This window comes from Aotus nancymaae, unplaced genomic scaffold (genome assembly GCF_030222135.1).
Source record: "Aotus nancymaae isolate 86718 unplaced genomic scaffold, 86718_ANA_hifiasm-v0.15.2.pri h1tg000010l, whole genome shotgun sequence".
NCBI lineage: Eukaryota > Metazoa > Chordata > Mammalia > Primates > Aotidae > Aotus > Aotus nancymaae.
This window is the reverse complement of record NW_026988421.1, coordinates 25783066-25796970: the sequence shown is the minus strand read 5'-3', so window position 1 is coordinate 25796970 and position 13905 is coordinate 25783066. Positions and strand designations below refer to the sequence as shown.

Here is a 13905-nt window from a genome sequence, read left to right as displayed (position 1 = left end):
TGAGGCTAGGAGATAGTAAGGCTAGAAAGGAGACTCTCTGAAGGCACTGGACAGGGAGTAACAAACATGCCTACAGGACCAATTGGCAAATAAGTAAGGACAAAATAGGGCATAATGAGAACCTAGGCCAAGAGCAGGTTTCAAAGACAGGGAGGATGCACAAGTTTGGGGAAATAGGTTGGAAACCACTGCAGCCAACCTGGAGCATGAAATGAGGTTTAGGCCATGGGAACACTTAAATGGTTCTCCGCTAAGTATTAGAGCTGGATTTCAAACATAGGCTTGTGATTAAAATGAATTATACTAACTTCTTGGATATCTCAGAGACACCTCCTTTTTTTTCTATTCTGTGCCATTTGCAGTTTTTAGCAACAACTTTTTCATAAGGGATTCCCTCCTCCACCTCCCTTCTCTCCTTTCCCAAGGCCATTGCCTCAGTTCAGACTTCCTACCTCTTATGTTTGGAACATTGCAGTATCCTTCTTACTAGACTTTCTGCTTTTCATCTTCACTGATCCACCCTTCATACTCCTGGCCATTTCATTTCCAAAGTGAAGATCCTAAAAGGTCATTCACTTATTTAAGCTCATTAGAGATCTTCATGGTATTTACTGAGTCGAGTTGAATCTCTTTAACTTGGTGTAGTTGGCAGAATAGTGGCCTCCAAAAGATACCCACGTCCTGATTGCTGGAACCTGTGGATATATTAGGTCACATGACGAAGGGAAATTAAGACGGTAGGTGGAAATAATGTTGCAGTCAGCTGAGTTTAAGACAAAGCGATTGTCCTGGATTATGTGGCTGGGTACAGTGTAATCATGAGGGTCCTTAAATGGGGAAGAGGGAATAAGAAGAGTCAGTTGTCAGAGTGATACCATACAAGAAAGACTTGACCAGCCATTGCTGGCTTTGAAGACTAATGGGGACCATAAATCAAAGAATGGGGAAAGCCTGTAGAAGCTCGGAAAAGAAAAACAACAGATTCTCCTCTAGAGCCTCCACAAGGAATGTAGAACACAGTCCTGCCAGCACATTGATTATAGCCAGTAAAACCCAATTTGGACTTCTGACCCCCAAAACTGTGAAATGATATATTTGTGTTGTTTAAAATTTGTAGTAATCTGTTACAACAACAATAGAAAACTTACACACCTGGGATTTAAAACCACTGTTATTTGGCCCCAATAGGCATCACCATCTTCTTCTCTATGTACCTGAAGCTCTAGCCTCAGAAGACAATGGGTAGAATGTCTCCAACCTAGTGTAAGTCAGACTGGTTCCAAACTTTTATTTGTAGGGAGTTGTATAAGCATCTCTCTCCTCTTGCATTGAAAGTGCCTTAGGTCAGGAACTTTGCATCTCATCCTTACATGCCCTTAGTACCAAGCATGATGTGTTGCGTGTAAGAGAGACTCTGTTGTAATGTGTAGGACTGAATAGGAGGTGAGTTGTGATGAATGCCAAATCATGAATTGAGTGATAGTTTATTCACGTCACCATTATTTACAACAGAGGTGCTGAACGCTGTCCTAGGTGCTGGAGGTTCTGAGTGCTGTCCCAGGTGCTGGAGATACAATTACAAATGAAACAGATGTGTTGATCCTGAAGCATCTTACAGTTTAGCCAAGCACCTGCCTTTGCCCTCATCTGAAGCAGCTCAGGCTAGTGACTGCTTCCAATCTGGAGAGTTGCTGATCCCCAGGAAATTCACTGGAGTCAGCAGCTGAAATTGTTTGGCTGGGAGCTCTTTTAGCTCCTGATACCCAAGAGGGAGCACTGCCCCTGACAGAAGCTGCAGAAGAAAGGAAAGTGTATGTGCCTGCAGGCTGGACCAGCAGAGACAGCCCCTGAAATGAAAAGAGACAAGTGGGTTGGATCACACACAAGGCAGAATAGACTTGGATCGACCTGTGATCTTCCCATCGCGGAGGCTGTCAATGCACGTCCACACAAACCAAGCATTGGCATGCAGGGAATTCCAGGCTTTTATCTCTGCATCAGTGAGAGGCCTGATGAGGTTACTGTTTATTTTGTGAGATTCAGGTTGTCACCACTAAAGTGACATGCCCCTTCTTGAGGACGTGGCATTTCCCCACTCAAATGGCAAATGACCTGGTTTGCTCAGAGACAGGGAAAGGAAGGAACTTAATGCATGCTGATGGGTTACTGTGTGCCTGGCAGTACAATACCCTTTAGCTAATTCTCAAAACAACTGAATGAAGGGAGTGATCTTGGCTTACTTTAGTATGAGGATGCTGAGGCTCAATAGGGTAAGCCCCTTGCCTCGGGTCACACAAAAGTGGCAGAGCCTGGATTCTACACCAAAACTTTCTGGTTTAATGCTTTCACTTTTTCTCAAAGAAACAGGTTGCTTATATTAATATTTTCCTCTGTGTTGATGATCATCTCTGGAGGCTTCACATTAATGGCATTGTAGCTAGTTTCCTCTCTCATTAGCTCACCTCTGTTTCTGCCCTTGGCCTCCTCCTCAGGGTGGTGTTAGTGGCAGTTGGATGGATGGAGTGATGGACAGGCAGAAAGGTATGAACTCAGACTCCTACCTAATGGCACATTTTTGGAGAGAATTAACCCATGTTCTGATGAGACATTATTATGGAATACAGAAATTGGCAAGGAATTGTGTGGTCATCTAGCCCCGCCCCTGTTGCTGGACTGAATGCTGCCTAAATCATTTCCAAGAATGACTGTCTCATTTTCAAAATCCCTTAGGGAATGAGAGTGAGTGGATTTTTAATTCATTTTTAATGGCTCGTTACACAAAACCAGAACAACCCCCCACTATTCAACAGCCATTTTTCACAGTCTCCTTGTTTCAGCAACATCGCATTTTCATTTCATTGATTTGTCATTTGCCTGATTCAGTTACAAAATTCTGCAAAGTACTTTCTTAACAATGGCCCACTTTTAAGTAAGGATGACTAATGGTTATTAATTTTTATATATCTTGTCTCTCCCTTGGATCATATTGGAATAGATAAACCTGTGTTTGGGTGCTGACTCCCACCTCTTCCTACTTGCATGAACTGGGCAGTTTCCTCATCTAGGCAATGTGGATAATGCTCTCTTCCTTTCATAATGGTTATACCCATTATCTGTATAATATACATCAAGCATCAAGCACAGTGGTTGGCACTTAGTAGGTCCTCAGTAAATGTTAGCATGCCCACCTTGGTCCTTCTTGTATTTGTTTCTCTCTTGTCTAAATGTAGTTAAATTAAGTTGTGATTTTTTTCTGGAGATCTAGTGTTTTCCTTCATCTACACCCCATTAGGTACAGGAGTATACAGACATATACCTCAGAGATATTGTGGGTTACAGATCAGTACAATAAGGTGAATATCACCATAAAGCTACAGACCACTACAATAAGGTGAATATCACCATCAAGCAAGTCACACAAGTTTTTTGGTTTCCCAGTGCACATAACTATTATGATTACACTATACAGCCATCTGTTAAGTGTTAAGTAGCATAATATCTAAGAAACAATGTACGTACTTGAAGTAAAAGTATTTTATGCTAAAAATGCTAATGATTACCAGAGACTTTAGTTGAGAAATCATATTTTTTGCTGGTAGAGGGTCTTGCTTCAATGTCAATGGCTACTGACTGATCGGGATTGTGGTTGGTGAAGATTGGGATGGCTGTGGCATTTTCAAAAAATGAGACAACAATGAAGTTTTCTGCATTGATCGATTCTTCTTTCATGAAGGATTTCTCTGTAGCATGTGTTGCTGTCTGATAGCATTTCATCCACAGTAAACTTCTTTCAGAATTGGAGTCAGTCTGCTCAAACCCTGCCACTGCTTTATCCACCAAGTTTATGAAATAGTCTAAATCCTCAGTTGTCATTTCAATAATGTTTGCGGCATTTTCACCAGGAATAGATTCCATCTCAAGAAACTACTTTCATTTCTCATTCGTTTAAATTTTATCATGAGATTGCAGCAATTCAGACATATCTTCAGGGTCCACTTGTAATTCTAGTTCTTGCTATTTCTACCACATCTGCAGTTACTTTGTCCAGTGAAGTCTTAAACCCCTGAAACTCATCTATCAGAGTTGAAATCAATTTATTTGAGACTCCAATTCATATTGGTATTTTGATCTCCTCCCATGAATCATTAATGTTCTTAATGGCATCTAGAATAGTGAATCCTTTCCAGGAAGTTTTCAATTTACTTTGCCTAGATTCATCAGAGGAATCACTGTTTATGGCAACATAGTTTCATGAAATTTATTTTTTAAAATAATAAGACTTGAAAGTGAAATTACTCCTTGACTCATGGGTACATGATGGATAATGTACCATGTTCTTAGCAGGCATATAAACAACATTAGTATCGTACATCTCCATCATAGATCTCCCATGACCAGGTGCATTGTCAGTAAGCAGTAATATTTTGAAATAAATATTTTTATTAGAGCAGTAGGTCTTAACAGTGGGCTTAAAATTTTCATAAACTGTGCTATAAACAGATGTGCTGTCATTCAAGCTTTGCTATTGCATTTATAGAGCACAAGCAGAGGAGATTTAGCATAATTCTTAAGGGCCCTTTGATTTTTGGAATGGTAATGAGCACTGGATTTAGCCTCGATGGGTTATCCTGTCTTTTGAAGCTTTGAAGCCAGGCATTGACTATGAAAGTTCTAGATGGCATCTTCTTCCAATAGAAGGCTGTTGGTTTACATTGAAAATCTATTGTATAGTTAATAATAATGACGTAAAGTAGATCTTCTGATAACTTGCTGCAGCTTCCCCATCAGCGCTTGCTGCTTCACTTTGCACTTGTATGTTATGGACATTCCTTCTTTTCTTAAACCTCATGAGCCAACCTTTGTTAGCTTCAAACTTTTCTTCTGACACTTAACCTCTCTTAGCCTTCATGGGATTGAAGAGAATTAGGGCCTTGCTGTGGATTAGGCTTTGGCTTAAGTGAACTTTGTGGCTTGTTTGATCTTTTGTCACTAAAACTATTTCCATATCAGCAATAAGGCTGTTTTTCTTTTCACTTATATGTTCACTGGAATAGCATTTTAAATTTCCTTCAAGGATTTTTCCTTTGCATTCAGAGCTTGGGAAACTCTGGTCCAAGAAACCTAGCTTTCAGTCTATTTGGGTTTTTAATGGGCCTTCTCTGCTAAGCTTAATCACTTTTACTTTTGATTTAAAGTGAGAGAGGTGTGACTCTTGCTTTCACTTAAACATTTAGAGGCCATTATAGGGTTGATACTTGGCTAAATTCAGTATTGTTGTGTCTGAGAATGGGATAATGGGGGCTGAGGAAGAAGGAGAGAGATGGGTAACAACTGGTCAGTGAACAGTCAAAACGAGCACATTTGTCAATTAAGTTCACTGTTTTATATCGACACAGTGCCCAAAAAACAACTACAAAGTAACATCAAATATCACTCATCAAAGGTCACCACAACAGACATAGTAATAACAAATAAGCTTGAAATGTGGTGAGAATTTCCACAATGTGACGCAGAGACGCAAGGTGGGCACATGCTGTTGGAAACATGGTGCCAACAGACTTGCTCGACATGGGGTTGCCACAAGCCTTGCATTTGGAAAAATAGAAAACCACAGTATCTTGTGAAGCACAATCAAGTGAAACACAGTAAAACAAGATACCTTTGTCTTCTCTAGTGGCCCTTAGAGAATGATAGCTCTTCGAAACTTAATACGATTTGATTTCAGAAGATTGCTTTCATTATCTTCCCTCTCTGCTCCTGCGTCCCTTTCTCCTTATCCTCTTGTGGACATTCTCAAAGTTATTTCAAAATCACCTTGAACTCTCCCCCTGGACAGGCTTGGAAGACTAGCTTATGTAAGGAAAAGAAATCCTTGAGAAACATTGCTCCCAGAAAGGAGAAGGCTGAGAGTTTAAACTTTTTCCATCTCTTATGATCTGACTAAAGCCTCTCATCCACTGTGAGGATGTCTTGACCCCTCAGCTCAGATTCATCCTCTCCTTTGAACACCTCTGGTTATACTTTAAACTCAAGAATTTTGTTGTATCTCTATTGATTAATAGGTGCCATATCAAAGAAACATTTAATAATACTCTCACACTCTGATGATGTGAAAATCAGGGTTCCTGTCCTGAAGGAGCATATTGCCTAGCAGCAGAGATACACATGCAGATAGAAAATTATAGTCTAGTGAGTAGCAAAATTGAAAGTATGTACAACAAGTTAGGGAAACAGATTAAGGGAAAATCAGTTCTGTCTTTGAGAACAGCGGAGACATCAGAGTGTTGATACTTGAGCTGGATCTGGAAGCATGAGGAGGAAGGGGGCATCAGGTAGAGAACAAGAGAAGGGCTTTCAGAGGAGGGAGAAGAGCGTAGGGAAAGGCCTAGAAAAATTGAATGGGAGAAGGGGTATTCTAGCGTGGCTAAATTTCAGCGGTCATTTGGGAAAGTGGCTCTAGAAGAGGTTTAAAATGCCATATAGGGCCAGCTTGAGGAAGACCTTTTATGCCATGAGGAATTTGGATTGATCCTAAAGGCAGTGAGAAGCCACCAGAGAATTTTTTAAGAAATTAAGTAAATGAGTTAGTTTGAAGGCCTTTGAAGTAATCTAGCTACTAGATTACTAGCCAGATCCAGTGGTCCATTCTTGATCTTTCTTGTAGATAAACTGTCAGCAGTATTTCCCTTTCCAGGGAGCTGGTCACCCTCTTCCTTGAAATGCTTTCCTCACTCGGTTTCAGAACCCACGCTCTCCTTGGTTTCTTTGTATCTCCCAGACTGTTCTGTGTCAGCCAGGGCCTCTAACTCGAGATATTTCTTTTTAAAATTTTAATTCTAATTTTATTTTACTTTAAGATCTGGGCTACATGTGTAGAACATGCAGGTTTGTTACGTAGGTATACATGTGCCATGGTAGTTTGCTGTTCCTATCAACTCATTATCTAGGTTTTAAGCCCCACATGTATTAGGTATTTGTCTTAATGTTCTCCTTCCCCCAGCACCCCCAGCCCCCTACAGGCCCTGGTGTGTGTGGTTCCCCTCCCTGTGTCCATATGTTCTTATTGTTCAATTTTCACTTATGAGTGAGAACGTGCAGTGTTTGGTTTTCTCTTCCTATGTTAGTTTGCTGAAGTTGATGGCTTCTAGCTTCATCCATGTCCCTGCAAAGGACATGATCCCATTCCTTTTTGTGGCTGCATAGTGTTTCTAAAAGAAGAGATTGAATGCAGGAATTGATAGTTAAGAGTGCAGGAAAGGCTGGAAGAGCAAGAAAGAGGAAAGGCAAGGCTGCTCAAATATCGGTAACTGCAGGAACCATCATACCACTGCCCAGGAGAGGAAGCAGTACTAGAGGCCAAGGGTCTCTTTTATCCAGGTTCCTGCTGTGTGTGCTGAGGTGCATCAGAAGAACCTGGGAGCCTATGCTGCTGATTACTGAGACCCATCCACGTTGCTTCCACCAGGTCTGTTGCTGCTGATGTGCTGTCACATCAGAAGCCAGAAACGTGGAGAGGGTCACTTCTCCCTCCTCTGCCAGTCCCCACTAATGCCTTCTATTGGCTAAGCTAATCTTGAAGCCAGCTCACAGGAGAGTTTTAGAAATGTAATTTGCAGGGCCTTAGTTACCTGCCATACATAGGCAGGATTGTAGGGTGAGAGTAAACAGCACAGTCTACCCCTTTGGCTACTGTGAGTGTTCTTTTCAAACCTCTTTTCATATTTAACATTGTGATTCTGCCTAATATAATGCAATGACTTCTTTTTTTTCTTTTGAGGCAAGGTCTTTCTCTGTCACCTATGTTTGGAGTACAGTGGTGTGAATGCAACTCACTATAGCCTTGATCTCCTGGCACAAGTGTTCCTCCTGCCTCAGCCTTGGTGTCCCGAGTAGCTGCGACCACAGGCATGTGCCACCATGCCCAGCTAATTTTTAAAAATTGTTTATTATTTTTGGTAGAGGCAAGGTCTTGCCATGTTGCCCAGGCTGGTCATTAACTCCTGGGCTCAAATGATACTCTCACCTCAGCCTCCCAAAGTGTTTGGATTATAGATTATAGACATGTGCCTCCATACCCAGCCACAACTTATACCATGAGGATACTGTCACTCTTTATCAAGAAAGAGATACATCAAGTTCCATTAGTTGCTGTAAGAGATACATCAAGTTCCATTAGTTGCTGTACCTTCTCTGGGTGATGTTAATTGCTTTTGTAGTCCTGTTACAATCCTATGTGGATATCGTATGACCTAAAGTAGTTGTGAAATTAACCAACACTAACATTCTTTGTATAAAAGAAAAGAAACAGAGAGTAGGAGAAAAGAGAGTAATTTTGGGCCACCATCTGTTTTGCCCTGCTGAACCTGTGGCTGGAATTACACCAAAAGTGGTGGAAGGGAAATTCTCGCAAGGGAGTGCCCCAAATGGTACCAAGATAGGGCCAGTTGGGATTCCAAAGAAAGAAGCACTAAATGCCAGGGTGACAGTGCAAAGCATGTATTAGGGGAACTTACCTATAGTGCTGCAGCAATTCTCATGACAGACGGCAAGAGAAAAGGGGTGATCTACCTAGGTCTGTCCAAGCAACATGGTCAGGGAAAGGAGTTTATGAGTTAGTTTAAGGCACTTGGCTCAGGGCCAGGACTTATTTCTTTCAGTGTTTTGGACAACAACCTAGATACCTTTATCATTTCCTGGGAATGTTCAAGAGCCCAGTGTGAGTTCAAGCCTGCTGGGGAAAACCTGCAGCTGGCTGGGTCACAGAACAGTTAAGCACTCTGATTTTTCAGTCAGAACACAGAAAGCGAGCAGGTAATGGAGCGTGGGGTGGAACTGGGGAATCTTACTCTCTCACGCTCTCTCATCTCTGTGCACGCACACATACAGCATGCAAGGAGAAATATGCATAATTGCTATTATATTCATTTCTGTTACTAGTCTTGAGGCGTAGTTGATAGACCATCTTCTTCAGCTACCCATTTGATATTTCTTTTGCCCTTAGCAAATACCTCAGAGGGTGAAGGATTTCCACCTCGTGGTGTGATAGAATAATTCAAACCATCATTCCTGGAGAATCTTAGTCCTTAATAGTTCTGCCTTTACCACTGTAGTCTTCTGTTAACTTGTACTTCAGGACTTGAAAACAATAGGAACACTTGAAATTAATAAAAGACATAATAATAATAATAGATTTCAGACATTATTTTCTTTGTACTCATTGTAAAACACCATCTCTCTTTTCCTTGACAATAGGGCCAAATCATCCCAACTGGCAAGTAACCCCTTCATTATCTGTTTGTTCAGTGGTAGCATGAGAAGCTAAAAACAGATGGATATTCCTTTCAGCTTCCAGTTCAATAGATCAGGTGTGGCCAGGCACGGTGGTTCACACCTGTAATCCCAGCACCTTGGGAGGCCAAGGTGGGCAGATCATCTGTGATCAGGAGTTCAAGACCAGCCTGGCCAACATGGTGAAATGGTCTCTACTAAAAATACAAAAATTAGCCAGGCATGGTGGCTCATGCCTGTAATTCCAGCTACTTAGGAGGCTGAGGCAGGAGAATTGCTTGAACACAGGACGCAGAGGTTGCAGTGAGCCAAGATCGCACCATTGCACTCTAACCTGGGCAACAAGAGTGAAACTCTGTCTCAAACAAACAAACAAACAAACAAACAAACAGGTATTTTGCCTCTTGGTGACAATGCCATCCTTGGGAAGCAAGACTTCTTTACTAACAGAGCCCAAGTTGTGGGGACATGAAGAAAATACTCTGCGGTGTCTTTCTGGGTGTGATAAAGGAGAGACGTCACTCCCACTTTTGGTTGTTGATGTTCAGACCTTGGTATTTGGACCATGTTTTGGTTGGACCCACATCCTAGAGGATAGCACCACAGCCTCACATAGGTGTTGGCTCCCAGCTGGTATGGTCATTGAGTCTTCACAAGTCCATTCAACCATCATATCAGTCCAGGTGCTCCAGGTGATCATGTTTTGGTAAGACCAGTGAATTCCATGGACATGCCAGTGACTGTATTTCATTTGCGTGAAATGAGTTTCTTTGTTAGAGGTAATGTTGTATGGGACACCATGACAGTGAATAAGCCAATCTGAAATTAAAATATTTGATGCTAGCATAATCACTACAGGCAGGGAAAGCAATTCCAGTGAGAAGAAATTACCCTCTCTGAGATGAGAGGGGTGCCATGCAATCAACCTGCCACCATGCACGATGTTGAGACTCAGCATTGGTTTTTTTATGTTGGCAGATCGGGAACCCAGCAGTGATTATTTCCACATCAGCCTTGGTGAGGGAGATTCCATGGAGAGCCTAAGGAAAGCCTTTATCTCTGCCACAATGGCCACTCTATACAGGAGCTCACAGAGCAAACACAGGGGTAACTGGGGAAAGAGCCTCTGTGGTCTCAAAAGAAGATGACATCCTGTCCATCTGATGCTTGAAAGTCTCTGTAGTAAACACCATGTGGTGAGCATTCACACAGGACACAAATATCCCTTGTGCCAATTTCAAGAGGTCCAAACAGACTGGTTTTTCTGCCTCATTTCACTGATTCCTAAATGCTGACATGCCCCAGCTGTCAATCCTCATATCTCTACTCAATCCACACTTGGTCTCTTAGTGACTGAATCTAGACTCATGTCTTACATGTCCATACAATCACTGACAACTCCCAAACTGGTTTTTCTAGCCTAGACTCTCTTGACTCCAGACTCATTTATCTAGCGCACTGTTTGACTTCTCCATTTGAATATCTCTTAGGCATTTCAAAATTAACGTCTAAAGCTCAACTTTTAATCTTTCCTCCAAACCTTCTTTTCTCGTGGTCCTCATCTCATGAGACAGCAATTCCATGCTTCCAGCCACTTAGGCTCAAATGCTGAGAGTCGTCCTTGACTATTCTCTTATGTTCACATCTTATATCTAATTTGTCAGCAAATCTCCTTGGCTCTATCTTTAAAATATATTTAGATCCTGGCCCTCTTCACCTGTCTCCCCCATTGCTGTTACTCTGGCCCCGTCCACACTGCATTTCCCCTGGAATTCCCCTGCATTTCCCCATCATGACCTTTCTAAATACAGCAACCAGAGTGACCTGATCGAAGTCCTCCATGTAAATCCTCTGGTGGCTTCCCATCTCACTTGAAGTAAGAACCAAGGTTCTCACAGTGCTTCTCAATGTCCAGTGAGATCTCATTCTCCCAACATCTCCCTCACCTCACTTCCAGCTTTATTAACTTCTTGTTCGTTGGATATGCCAGGCACACTCCTGCCTTTGGATGTTTGCATCTGCTGCTACTTCTGCCTGTCATATTTATTACCAAAAGAGCCATGTGACTTCATCCTTCACCTCATTCAGGATTTTAAGTGTCAATTTCTCATAGAGGCCTTTTCTGAGCTCCTTATTTACTTCTACAACCTTCATTTCCTACCTGCCACTCCACAGCCCACCCTGGAACCACCCCTGCGTGTTTGCACTTTTTAATGTATTTCTTATTTTTTATTTCTCTTATTTCCTGCTTATTTTTTCCCCATAGCACTCACTGCCATTTGACTACTGCATTGGTTACCTATTTATTTGTTTTTTTTTGTCTGCTAGGATATAAATTTCTTGAGGGCAGAGAGGCTGGTTCTTCACTGCTGATTCCACAGCACTTGGCAAAAAGGAAGCATACCATACATATTAGTTTGGTGAATGAATGGAAAAATTATGAGGACCTGAAATTGGTCAATGCAGTGCACCCCAACACATTTCAGGAGACTTGGTTTGCTTGCTATGGATAAGGTGAGAAAGGAATCATGCTGAATCACAGAGTTGGTAATGCTCCCTTAAACAAACCAGGGAAAGAGGTTAATAGTTTTGTAAAATTTCTTGCATCAGGCACTGACAAAGTTGGTATCTCTTGTACTATTAATAATTCCTCATCTTCCCAACTAGATTATAAACTCATGGTGTACAGTGGGCACTGTTTATCTTATTCTGGACACCCAATTGGTGTCCAGACATTCTCATACTGTGGGTCAGTTGGGTTCTGAACTATAGATGTTTGATTTCTACTCCCTGCAGGGGAGGCTCCTCTAGGTGGGAGGAAGATGCCAAGACTCACAAGACCATGCTGAGACTTAACATACAGTCCTGCAAGCACTCCCTGAAGTGTATGTTTTAGCAACTTTCTTGCTTATGTTACCATTGTCTACCACTTCTGGTAAAGAAAGTCAATGAGTCCTATTCCACTTGGCTGAAAGCAAAGAATTAATCAGGTCCGGGCAGGAGTGATGTCATAAGAGTGAGGATACCTGGAGGTGGATGTGCAGAGAGTATGGATTTAAAGGCACCAATATTTTAGGAAGGTTTAATGAACTAAAGTAATTTTCCTTCAGAGTAAAATTTTACAGGCATTAAAGGTCCTCACTTCACTGAATGTGCTCACGAGCCAGAGCGTCCTAGTGATTTATGAATTTGCAGATTACGCATTATCCTTTCAGAGGACAGGAATCCCCTGGGGCTTTCTGCCCGCCTTCCAAAGCTGAGTGGAGGTGCCAGTGAGAACACTGGCTCTGATTTGCAGTCTCCTGTATTGCAGTTAGTGTCTAGAATGGTTGAACATTTTTTTAAGAAGGATTTCAGCAACTCTAGAAACTGAAACCCTTCCACCAAATATGAGCAACTAGGAGCCCTTGTCTCCTGAAGAATGACTGTCACACTCATAACTCATGTTTGCACAGTACAGCTTATGAAGCAAGCTGGCATTCCTTATTTGATTTGAATCAGCAATGCTGTGAGCATGGCAGGGAAAATTTACCATTACCCCATTTCAGTAAAACACGGCCAGTTCTGAAAATGTTCATGAGTGGTTCGGGTTTATGTAGGAGCATGTGCCAAGGCTGATTTCTTGAGTCCAGCCCTCTGGTTTCAGATGCTGTGTTCTTTCCATTTGGTCTTGCAAGCTCCATCCAGGAGGCAGAGGGTGAGTGAGTTTAGACCGGGAGATATTTAGGATTCTTGGATGGAATAGAGACCGAAACTTCAGAGTGTGGGTACTTCCTCTCACATAGAAAATGGGATGTGTATCCTCGCATCAAGACTAGAGAAACTATTTAAAAAAATCACTTTACTACCAAGATTCTTATATTGTGGTTGGCATTGGGCAGGAATAGATGAATCAAAGAGAGAAAAAGTGAGAAATAAAGGCATTAGTTGCTGGTATTGCGTGTATCTGAAGCTGGCTTGAGCATTCGGGGGCAAAAGAAGCTACTAGGTTCTTGAGGGCACAAAAATTGGAGGTGGATGCTCAACAAAGATCGCACCAACTGACCTCAAGGAGGTCACAGTCTAACAGGGAAGACAGACATACAGATAAATCATATTATCCCACTATGACAAAAGCAGTAAGAGATGTATGAACAGTGTTATTTCAAATAAGATGTCAGATGCCAATTTAAAATAGTTACATGTACCTGATTTTGTAAGAGGCCAGCTATGTGCCTTATTGTCACCTTATTTATGGTGGTCCCTTATAATTTAGTCTCCTATTGTCACCACCCTCTTCACTCTTGTAAAACTCTTAATCAAATCATTATTGACTACATCAAGTGCAATTCCACTCTCCTGCTCGCCCTTCCATTGTCCTTTTTGTGCCTTATTTCCCACCTTGGCCCAGCTTTGCCGTGTCTCTGAGTGGATTCTGCATATATCATGGCGCGCTCAACACAGCCCATACTGCTCCATCTCCATGCAGCTTCTCATAACTAGAATGCTGCTCCACGCCCTGATCTTTTCTATCTACCCTGTCCAAATTAAAAAGAAGAAAAGAAATAAAGCAGACGAGCTCCATTTCAGTATACAGAAATTCTTACCATGCTTTAAGACCCAGCTCATATAACCCCT

General features: G+C 41.9%; 1 protein-coding gene across 1 annotated transcript in view; it reads left to right on the top strand.

The window, feature by feature from the left end:
- SORCS3 (sortilin related VPS10 domain containing receptor 3) overlaps positions 1-13905 on the top strand; it is a 612970-nt gene that overhangs the window by 178689 nt on the left and 420376 nt on the right. The gene's annotated exons all lie outside the window — the stretch shown is intronic.